Source organism: Primulina tabacum, chromosome 7 (assembly GCF_025594145.1).
Source record: "Primulina tabacum isolate GXHZ01 chromosome 7, ASM2559414v2, whole genome shotgun sequence".
Taxonomy (NCBI): domain Eukaryota; kingdom Viridiplantae; phylum Streptophyta; class Magnoliopsida; order Lamiales; family Gesneriaceae; genus Primulina; species Primulina tabacum.
In genome coordinates this window covers 8,650,845-8,662,254 of record NC_134556.1, presented here as the reverse complement: position 1 = coordinate 8,662,254, position 11,410 = coordinate 8,650,845, and the positions used below count along the sequence as shown (strand labels likewise).

General features: G+C 36.8%; 1 long non-coding RNA gene across 1 annotated transcript; it reads right to left on the bottom strand.

Annotated features, from left to right (window-relative positions):
* Nucleotides 1-9,403: 9,403 nt before the first annotated feature.
* Nucleotides 9,404-10,878, bottom strand: LOC142551101 (uncharacterized). Its single transcript, XR_012821486.1, has 3 exons — nt 10,483-10,878; nt 9,542-9,774; nt 9,404-9,454 (listed from the first exon to the last, which is right to left on the bottom strand). It is a non-coding gene; the product is annotated as an uncharacterized LOC142551101 (long non-coding RNA).
* Nucleotides 10,879-11,410: the final 532 nt, after the last annotated feature.

Genomic DNA, 11,410 nt, shown 5'->3' with positions numbered 1-11,410 from the left:
CCAGAGGGAGCCCATTTATGGAAGAAGGCCCAGAGGGAGCCCGACAATCGTATTTCCATTCGATGAGGATAGGCCAAGGCTCAGTTGATGGGTGAGAGTGTCGCTGATATCCCCACCACCCAATACTGTGGTTACATTTAGATGGATCCATCGACTTTTGAGGATGAGGAAAGTCAAAATTAACGATCTGAATTCAATAAAAAGTAGAAAATGTATATGTTCATGATGAAATGATTTATGTTATGAAATAATGAGGAAAAGGAAAAATTTTGAGGTTTATGTTATGCATATCATGGAATTGTTATTTTTACGTAAAAGTATTTTCACTGTTGCTTCTAGTTTTATACATATTATTTGTTATAAAGATTATGGTGTGTTGAGTCTGTAGACTCATTAGGTGTGATGGATGCATGTGAGTTTGATGGAGGTCTTGATGGTTAACTTGACTTGACTGAAGGTGCACATAACCCGAGGACCAGCGCTTCTACTTTCCCGCACTTATGATTTATGTTTATGATTTGCGTTAAAGATTTTTAAGACTATTTATTTATGCTTTTGAGTGGTTTTTGAGAGGTTTAGTATGGGCTATACTTTTCAAATTTATAGTTTTTTAGGTTTTGTAAATGTTTGACGATTTTACGATTGGACTATTTCCTTTGAATTTCAAATACTAATTGGTTGTTTTATTTTAAAAATAGTTCAAAAATATTTTATATATTTTGTAAGGGTTCGGCCGAAATCATGAGAAGTTTAAAAAAAAAAATTCTAGTACTCTTTAAGAAAACGATTAGCAGACGTTTCGATGATAATTGTACTCTTGTACTCTATATTATTACTTGACATCGTGCACTTGCGTTTATTTCGAGCTTGAATATTTTTTATTTTCACAAAAGATTTTACAGTGCAAGTTTTGCTCGATCAGTGATCTTAAACCTCATCTCTTTTCAATTTATTTATAATGAGCCGGATTCTTTAACTCGACATTTCTTTTTATTTAATATTTTTATGAAGGGTGGTCTTCAACCTTGACTCATCTTTTTAAAAAAAATTAAGGGGTCGAGGTTTTGAACTAAATTTCTCTTTTTATTTAATTTTTTAAGTAATTGTGGTCTTAAACCTCCTTTTATAATTTTGTGTAAAAGGCTGGATTATCATGTGACACCTTGGTTGAAGATAGCGAGGGGTGATCGCCGGTACCAAGGAAATGAACATATATTTTCACTTATATACTTATAAATTTTATTTTACTATTCTTTAATAATTTGTAAAGTACATAATGCATTTTGTGTGATCAAATTCTTTTCAATTATTTATATTCTAGCCTACTGTTGTTTATGGTGCTTCACTTCATTAAGGTGTGTGTCTCACCTTGTGCATAGGCTCTACGTGTAAGCTCTAATGCACCTTGTGTTTCTAGATTTATATAGAGAACTGCAAGCCATTTATGCATTATGTTGGTGGCAATGTGTAAAATGATTGATATTGTATATTATACCTCAAATAGTCTACTCAACCAATATGCGACTTGAGTAATTATGGTGTCGGAATTTTTTTATCCTCGTGTTATGCGCATGAAGTTAATAATTCAAATTTTCATTGACTACCACATCCTATCATAGATGGAGACTATTATATATGACGATTGACCAAAACTGAAAAGACTCTTGCTTTTTAACTTTGAAATTTTACTAATTTTTTTTTTTGTATATTCATTAATTCGAAAATCACCATTTGAAAATAATTAACATTTTCATAAATAAAAATAATTTAACAATTTAAATTTCAAGTGCATAACATCCCTAAATTCGTCAATTACCAAAATTCAACTTCTACATTTAACATGATCAAAATTAACTTCAAAATAAAGCATAAAACTCTAGTAAACTCCTTAACAACAATCCTTTAAACTTAGCCTAACAATCTAGCGCGGAAAATAAATGTCCCTCGGGAGTGTACTGTTGTACTCGATCCACTCAAGCGTCAGTGCCTCCTTCAATATCATCATCACCTGCAGTATTCAAACCTAGTGAGTCTAATGACTCAGCACGTTCTAAACAGAAGTAGCAAATAATACATATACAGGCATATGCATTAAAACCATACTTTTACTTAAAATACTTTTAAGCATAAATAGATCATGAATCGTAAAATCATAAAATCGTAAAGCTTTGCATCTTTTATCATTTTGGGTGCAGTTTGTTCCTTGAAAGTGACTAACATTTTATCCTATGTTCGACTGACTAGTCTTAGCTCCCATTGCGCAAGGAGACGGGCACTAGTCACCGCCATGGAAATACGATTGTGGGGCTCCCTCTGGGGCCTTGTCTCGTAAACGGGCTCCCTTTGGGGCCTTTTCCCTCACAACATTCCCATAAAATTGTAAGTTCATCATTCCTTCTTAAAACGAATCCCCCACATATCCTCTATATCGTTTGTCACAGTCAATTCACATCCCTCAAAATATTTTTCGATTCCTTTTTAAAGAATACAATATCATGGCTTTAAAAAAATATCATTTTAACAGTAAAAATTGCACAGCTTTACCATAAATCATAAAATATCTAATTTTCATCAAAATTATCATTTTATATCATTTATCATGTGCTATGATCCTTCGAAACGATGCCAACCCTTTTCGTACTACCCAAGTGTAAAATGATCATTTTGCCTTTGGACGTAAAATTTATCGATTTTGACTTTTTCTTACTTTTATTGACTCTAGACCATTCCAAATAATTATTTAAACTTTATTTTAATTTTTTAATATTTTTATTTAGCTTAAATCGGGGTTTTCGATTTAATTTTCTATTATTAATTCGCGAAGCATTTTAATCCCGAATTAATTCAAACTTTAATATTTTCTTTTTAAATTTTTAAACATACACTTTTATTACTTAAATTACCCTTGTGAACCATGAACCGACCCCGTGGACCATGGCTCGACCCTTTTTTCATTTTCCTAAGCCTTGTTTCGAACCTAAGCTTAACCCTCGAGCCACTTTTTTTTTTCCCAAGCCCCACTCGAGCCACCTCGAGCCAACTCTTGACCAGCCCACCTAGGGAACCTACTGACCACCCTGGACCCGTTTCACCAGCCCTCAAGCCATGCATAGCCCCTTGCGCACGCGAACAAGAGCCGAGCCCCTTTCCTAGTCACCTTAGGATTCCAGTTGCACTAGGACTCTCCTACCCCCTTAACCACCGATCACACACCCCACATAGTCACCACTGGACCCTCTCCGACCTAGCCTAGACCAACTTTGAGCCCCTAACCCATGCACAAAGCAAGGAAGCCAGCCCCCACACCTGCCGCGAGCCTGCACGCATGAACTCCTCCAACAGTCGCGGTCGCATTCCTCGCGAGCCACCACTGTCTCAGCCCAAGCTCTAACCCTTAGCCACCTTCCTCTTGGGCCCTGTCAAACCAACCCTGGACCCCCCTTGCCCTAGCAGTGATCCCTCCTAGCCGCAGCCTCCATGTGCGTGCATGGGAGGAGTCCTAACTCACAAGGACTCATCCCCAGCTGCTGATCTCGAGTCCTAGCCCTGCTAGGACTCTTACCAACCCTTGACCACGTCTAGCACGACCACCTAGCCCAGCCTTTGCCGAGCCATGCGTCCCACCAGCCGAGCCGAGCCATCATGCTCATGGTGGTCAAGAAAAACCCTAGGCGTTTCTCCCTTGCCTAGTATCCTTTCCAGCCCTCGTTTTCATCCTAAATCATTGTTATTGGATCGGTTTTCCTTGACATGATTTGAATGTTGTAATTTTTTTATTGTTAAAACGATAAATTCGCTTTTATCGATACTTCATCGGACTTTTTCATGATCCTTATAGTATTCATATTTATATTCTCTCATTTTCATTTGCTTCTATTTGAGTTTAGAGCTACTGTAATTGATTTTGATAGCCTTGAAAGCTAATTATTTCTAAAATTGATCTTTGCGTTGGATTTAAATTGAATTATTGAATTCTTCTTTCCATATCTTTTTGATAATTTTGTGTTCGCTTTTCCTCAAAACTATTTCTCGATTTCATTCTCGGACTTGATGTTGTATTCTAAAAAGCACATATCTCACAAAATAAATGATAGAGTGGGCTTTGATAACCATGTTATGATCTCACAAGACTCTCTAGGTATCAAATAACTCTTTTTTTTTCTTTACTAACTATAAGATTTTATTTAAAACATTTTTATTGTGATGAAAATATCGTAATAGTGAGTTTAAAGACTCAACATACAATAATCTTGATAACAAGTAATACGTATAAAATCACATGCAACAGTGAAAGAAACTTTTACATAAAAACAACATTTCATGAAGATGTATAAAATTTGAACATAATCATTTTCATAATGCATAACTTAACCTCAACCTTTATCCTTTTCCTCAATCATAACATGTATCCTCTTATCATGTTCAAAAACATTTTCCTTATTATTGAATTTAGATCGTTAATTGTGACTTTCCTCAATCCTCAAAAAGTCGATGGATCCATCTACATGTAACCACAGTACTGGGCAGCGGGAACATCAGCGATGATTTCTCGTCCACTGAGCCTTGGCCTATCCTCATCGAACGGAATTACTATCGTCGAGCTCCCTCTGGGGCCTTTTCCTATAAACGGGCTCCCTCTGGGGCCTTTTTCCTCACGATATTCCCATTCTTACCTCAATCCTCATATCCTCAATAGTCACTATTACTTCACTTCCTTCAATGTTTTACATTTTCATCACTTTACAAAAATAATGTGTCACGCCCCGTGTCTGAAGCGTCGGTGACATCCGGCATTGTTTAACAATTACTTGAAAAAAATTAAGCCTTGTATCGAAATGCCAAATAACCAATCTTTTTCATAAATAAGACATTGTCTTTACATTGACAACAGAATAAAAATTACATCAGAGTTTGCGGAAACGAAACAGAAGAAAAGAATAAGAATCTCAATTCTTGGACTTGTCTTTCGACCACCATCCCCATAACGCTTCTTGTTCCTCCTCGTTTAGTTGCTCTTCATTCTTATCTGAAATTTGTAAGGGGTAAGTGTTTTGGGAAAGATTCAGCAACTGAGGGTCGATCGATTTCCAATGATACATATAGAACTTAATCTTTAAAGCATTTCTTTAACAAACTTTCAAAACTTATTACTTTTAACTTATCATAATACAAACGAATCGAATATGAGACAGAAGTTATCAGATGATTCAGAGCAGTTCAGAAGCAAATCAAATCGTTTCAGAACAATTCAAAAATAGACACAACACTGTTACAATCTCATTTCCATGGTCAAATTGTCTCCAATATGTTAGTCTTTTAAGGTGTGAGGCCCATTTACTCTAATGACAATTAATGATCAAACAATAATGGTTTGACTTAAAACTGCAGCGGAAAAAAGGTTTAAAATACTTTAAAACGGACCTCATGGCCTAGAAAAATTTCGGCATGACCTCCCCGTAAATAGGACATCCCGAAAAACTCAAGCAGCAATTTATATCAAAATATACTCCCACTAGACTCATTAAAACAAAACCGAAATTAAACAACCTATAGCCGCACTGGCCAGGACTAAACAAAAATTAAAACATACTAAATACTCACCAGATCATAAACATCACAGAGTCGACTCAGAACATCACAAAACAACCAAATACTACTACAGATACACGGGGCATCTCCCCGGCAAATAAACTACAATACAAGACTGAAACAAACCCAAGACATACAAATAGACTAACTGGAAGACTCCACTGAACAGAACAAAGCAATCCAACCTCAATCCCGAGTTCCACTGGCGGAACCTCGGCCTGATGCTGCAAAACGACTCGGGAGATCTACCATGGTGCCCAATAGCAACCACAGTAGCCCCCCCAGTGAACAACTGAGGTTAGGATTCTGGTATAAAACAGTCCAACAATAACAACAATAACATAAATCATGCATAATCATATAATGAAATGTGATATGCAATGCATGAAAGGCTCAACGAATAACCGTTATAACAGGAGCCAACAAACGCTACGATAACAACTGGAATAATGCTCGAGCAACAACACAGGGGAGCTACATCGTCATGCAGCTAAACCGCCCTGCCAAGTATGCGAGGTATGCCAAGCTGTGCTGAAATAACACCCCTGACTCGGCCTCCATACAGCTGATACGATATAACAGGATGGCACAACGTAACGAACTAGATGACACAACCCCAGCGCTCACCTCAAAAGGCTGCACTAACCACGGGATTGTTCAATCACATCTACGGTCTCATGTGTATAGGCCTATCAGCCACACAATGATCCCGAGATAAACAACAGTGCCAGATAACAACGGATATCAACAATGGCTAACAAGAACGATAGGGCTCAAAATGAATGTCAAAACTGTATGGCCGATGCTAAATGCCAATAATATGTCATAATAATAAACATAGATCACAACGAAGGCATTTAACAGTTTACAACAGTCAACAAATCATAAACACGATCCATGTAACACAGAATGACAATTAAACATAATTTATGTTTTACCAAGCTGTAACATACCTATACCACGAAAATGATCTTCAAGAATGATCAACTGAACTTTCTTAGCCTAAAATAATAAAATAAGCCGAATAATTCCACAACTCGTCATTATTTACATTCCAACCATTATAAACTCGATAATCCTTAGATTAATTCCAATGATAACAACCATACTATAACATCCTTAAATATAACACAAAAATTCGACATAATTAATAGGCTCTCCAAAATATACCTCGAAGATTTCCAATGACCGAACCTACAACAATTATCCAATAAATATGTCAATAAAACGCTATTCGAACGACGAAAACAATTTAAATCGAAATGGGTAAAAATCCAAATTTCGGCAGCCTACTATCACGCTTAGAAGCTGAAATTTCGGACTAAGAACTCACAAGGTCGAAGTTTACTCTAGTCACCATCCCCATAACGCTTCTTGTTCCTCCTCGTTTAGTTGCTCTTCATTCTTATCTGAAATTTGTAAGGGGTAAGTGTTTTGGGAAAGATTCAGCAACTGAGGGTCGATCGATTTCCAATGATACATATAGAACTTAATCTTTAAAGCATTTCTTTAACAAACTTTCAAAACTTATTACTTTTAACTTATCATAATACAAACGAATCGAATATGAGACAGAAGTTATCAGATGATTCAGAGCAGTTCAGAAGCAAATCAAATCGTTTCAGAACAATTCAAAAATAGACACAACACTGTTACAATCTCATTTCCATGGTCAAATTGTCTCCAATATGTTAGTCTTTTAAGGTGTGAGGCCCATTTACTCTAATGACAATTAATGATCAAACAATAATGGTTTGACTTAAAACTGCAGCGGAAAAAGGTTTAAAATACTTTAAAACGGACCTCATGGCCTAGAAAAATTTCGGCATGGCCTCCCCGTAAATAGGACATCCCGAAAAACTCAAGCAGCAATTTATATCAAAATATACTCCCACTAGACTCATTAAAACAAAACCGAAATTAAACAACCTATAGCCGCACTGGCCAGGACTAAACAAAAATTAAAACATACTAAATACTCACCAGATCATAAACATCACAGAGTCGACTCAGAACATCACAAAACAACCAAATACTACTACAGATACACGGGGCATCTCCCCGGCAAATAAACTACAATACAAGACTGAAACAAACCCAAGACATACAAATAGACTAACTGGAAGACTCCACTGAACAGAACAAAGCAATCCAACCTCAATCCCGAGTTCCACTGGCGGAACCTCGGCCTGATGCTGCAAAACGACTCGGGAGATCTACCATGGTGCCCAATAGCAACCACAGTAGCCCCCCCAGTGAACAACTGAGGTTAGGATTCTGGTATAAAACAGTCCAACAATAACAACAATAACATAAATCATGCATAATCATATAATGAAATGTGATATGCAATGCATGAAAGGCTCAACGAATAACCGTTATAACAGGAGCCAACAAACGCTACGATAACAACTGGAATAATGCTCGAGCAACAACACAGGGGAGCTACATCGTCATGCAGCTAAACCGCCCTGCCAAGTATGCGAGGTATGCCAAGCTGTGCTGAAATAACACCCCTGACTCGGCCTCCATACAGCTGATACGATATAACAGGATGGCACAACATAACGAACTAGATGACACAACCCCAGCGCTCACCTCAAAAGGCTGCACTAACCACGGGATTGTTCAATCACATCTACGGTCTCATGTGTATAGGCCTATCAGCCACACAATGATCCCGAGATAAACAACAGTGCCAGATAACAACGGATATCAACAATGGCTAACAAGAACGATAGGGCTCAAAATGAATGTCAAAACTGTATGGCCGATGCTAAATGCCAATAATATGTCATAATAATAAACATAGATCACAACGAAGGCATTTAACAGTTTACAACAGTCAACAAATCATAAACACGATCCATGTAACACAGAATGACAATTAAACATAATTTATGTTTTACCAAGCTGTAACATACCTATACCACGAAAATGATCTTCAAGAATGATCAACTGAACTTTCTTAGCCTAAAATAATAAAATAAGCCGAATAATTCCACAACTCGTCATTATTTACATTCCAACCATTATAAACTCGATAATCCTTAGATTAATTCCAATGATAACAACCATACTATAACATCCTTAAATATAACACAAAAATTCGACATAATTAATAGGCTCTCCAAAATATACCTCGAAGATTTCCAATGACCGAACCTACAACAATTATCCAATAAATATGTCAATAAAACGCTATTCGAACGACGAAAACAATTTAAATCGAAATGGGTAAAAATCCAAATTTCGGCAGCCTACTATCACGCTTAGAAGCTGAAATTTCGGACTAAGAACTCACAAGGTCGAAGTTTACTCTAGTCACCATCCCCATAACGCTTCTTGTTCCTCCTCGTTTAGTTGCTCTTCATTCTTATCTGAAATTTGTAAGGGGTAAGTGTTTTGGGAAAGATTCAGCAACTGAGGGTCGATCGATTTCCAATGATACATATAGAACTTAATCTTTAAAGCATTTCTTTAACAAACTTTCAAAACTTATTACTTTTAACTTATCATAATACAAACGAATCGAATATGAGACAGAAGTTATCAGATGATTCAGAGCAGTTCAGAAGCAAATCAAATCATTTCAGAACAATTGAAAGATAGACACAACACTGTTACAATCTCATTTCCATGGTCAAATTGTCTCCAATATGTTAGTCTTTTAAGGTGTGAGGCCCATTTACTCTAATGACAATTAATGATCAAACAATAATGGTTTGACTTAAAATTGCAGCGGAAAAATGTTTAAAATACTTTAAAACGGACCTCATGGCCTAGAAAAATTTCGGCATGACTTCCCCATAAATAGGACATCCCGAAAAACTCAAGCAGCAATTTATATCAAAATATACTCCCACTAGACTCATTAAAACAAAACCGAAATTAAACAACCTATAGCCGCTGGCAAGGACTAAACAAAAATTAAAACATACAAAATACTCACCAGATCATAAACATCACAGAGTCGACTCAGAACATCACAAAACAACCAAATACTACTACAGATACACGGGGCATCTCCCCGGCAAATAAACTACAATACAAGACTGAAACAAACCCAAGACATACAAATAGACTAACTGGAAGACTCCACTGAACAGAACAAAGCAATCCAACCTCAATCCCGAGTTCCACTGGCGGAACCTCGGCCTGATGCTGCAAAACGACTCGGGAGATCTACCATGGTGCCCAATAGCAACCACAGTAGCCCCCCCAGTGAACAACTGAGGTTAGGATTCTGGTATAAAACAGTCCAACAATAACAACAATAACATAAATCATGCATAATCATATAATGAAATGTGATATGCAATGCATGAAAGGCTCAACGAATAACCGTTATAACAGGAGCCAACAAACGCTACGATAACAACTGGAATAATGCTCGAGCAACAACACAGGGGAGCTACATCGTCATGCAGCTAAACCGCCCTGCCAAGTATGCGAGGTATGCCAAGCTGTGCTGAAATAACACCCCTGACTCGGCCTCCATACAGCTGATACGATATAACAGGATGGCACAACATAACGAACTAGATGACACAACCCCAGCGCTCACCTCAAAAGGCTGCACTAACCACGGGATTGTTCAATCACATCTACGGTCTCATGTGTATAGGCCTATCAGCCACACAATGATCCCGAGATAAACAACAGTGCCAGATAACAACGGATATCAACAATGGCTAACAAGAACGATAGGGCTCAAAATGAATGTCAAAACTGTATGGCCGATGCTAAATGCCAATAATATGTCATAATAATAAACATAGATCACAACGAAGGCATTTAACAGTTTACAACAGTCAACAAATCATAAACACGATCCATGTAACACAGAATGACAATTAAACATAATTTATGTTTTACCAAGCTGTAACATACCTATACCACGAAAATGATCTTCAAGAATGATCAACTGAACTTTCTTAGCCTAAAATAATAAAATAAGCCGAATAATTCCACAACTCGTCATTATTTACATTCCAACCATTATAAACTCGATAATCCTTAGATTAATTCCAATGATAACAACCATACTATAACATCCTTAAATATAACACAAAAATTCGACATAATTAATAGGCTCTCCAAAATATACCTCGAAGATTTCCAATGACCGAACCTACAACAATTATCCAATAAATATGTCAATAAAACGCTATTCGAACGACGAAAACAATTTAAATCGAAATGGGTAAAAATCCAAATTTCGGCAGCCTACTATCACGCTTAGAAGCTGAAATTTCGGACTAAGAACTCACAAGGTCGAAGTTTACTCTAGTCACCATCCCCATAACGCTTCTTGTTCCTCCTCGTTTAGTTGCTCTTCATTCTTATCTGAAATTTGTAAGGGGTAAGTGTTTTGGGAAAGATTCAGCAACTGAGGGTCGATCGATTTCCAATGATACATATAGAACTTAATCTTTAAAGCATTTCTTTAACAAACTTTCAAAACTTATTACTTTTAACTTATCATAATACAAACGAATCGAATATGAGACAGAAGTTATCAGATGATTCAGAGCAGTTCAAAAGCAAATCAAATCATTTCAGAACAATTGAAAGATAGACACAACACTGTTACAATCTCATTTCCATGGTCAAATTGTCTCCAATATGTTAGTCTTTTAAGGTGTGAGGCCCATTTACTCTAATGACAATTAATGATCAAACAATAATGGTTTGACTTAAAATTGCAGCGGAAAAATGTTTAAAATACTTTAAAACGGACCTCATGGCCTAGAAAAATTTCGGCATGACTTCCCCATAAATAGGACATCCCGAAAAACTCAAGCAGCAATTTATATCA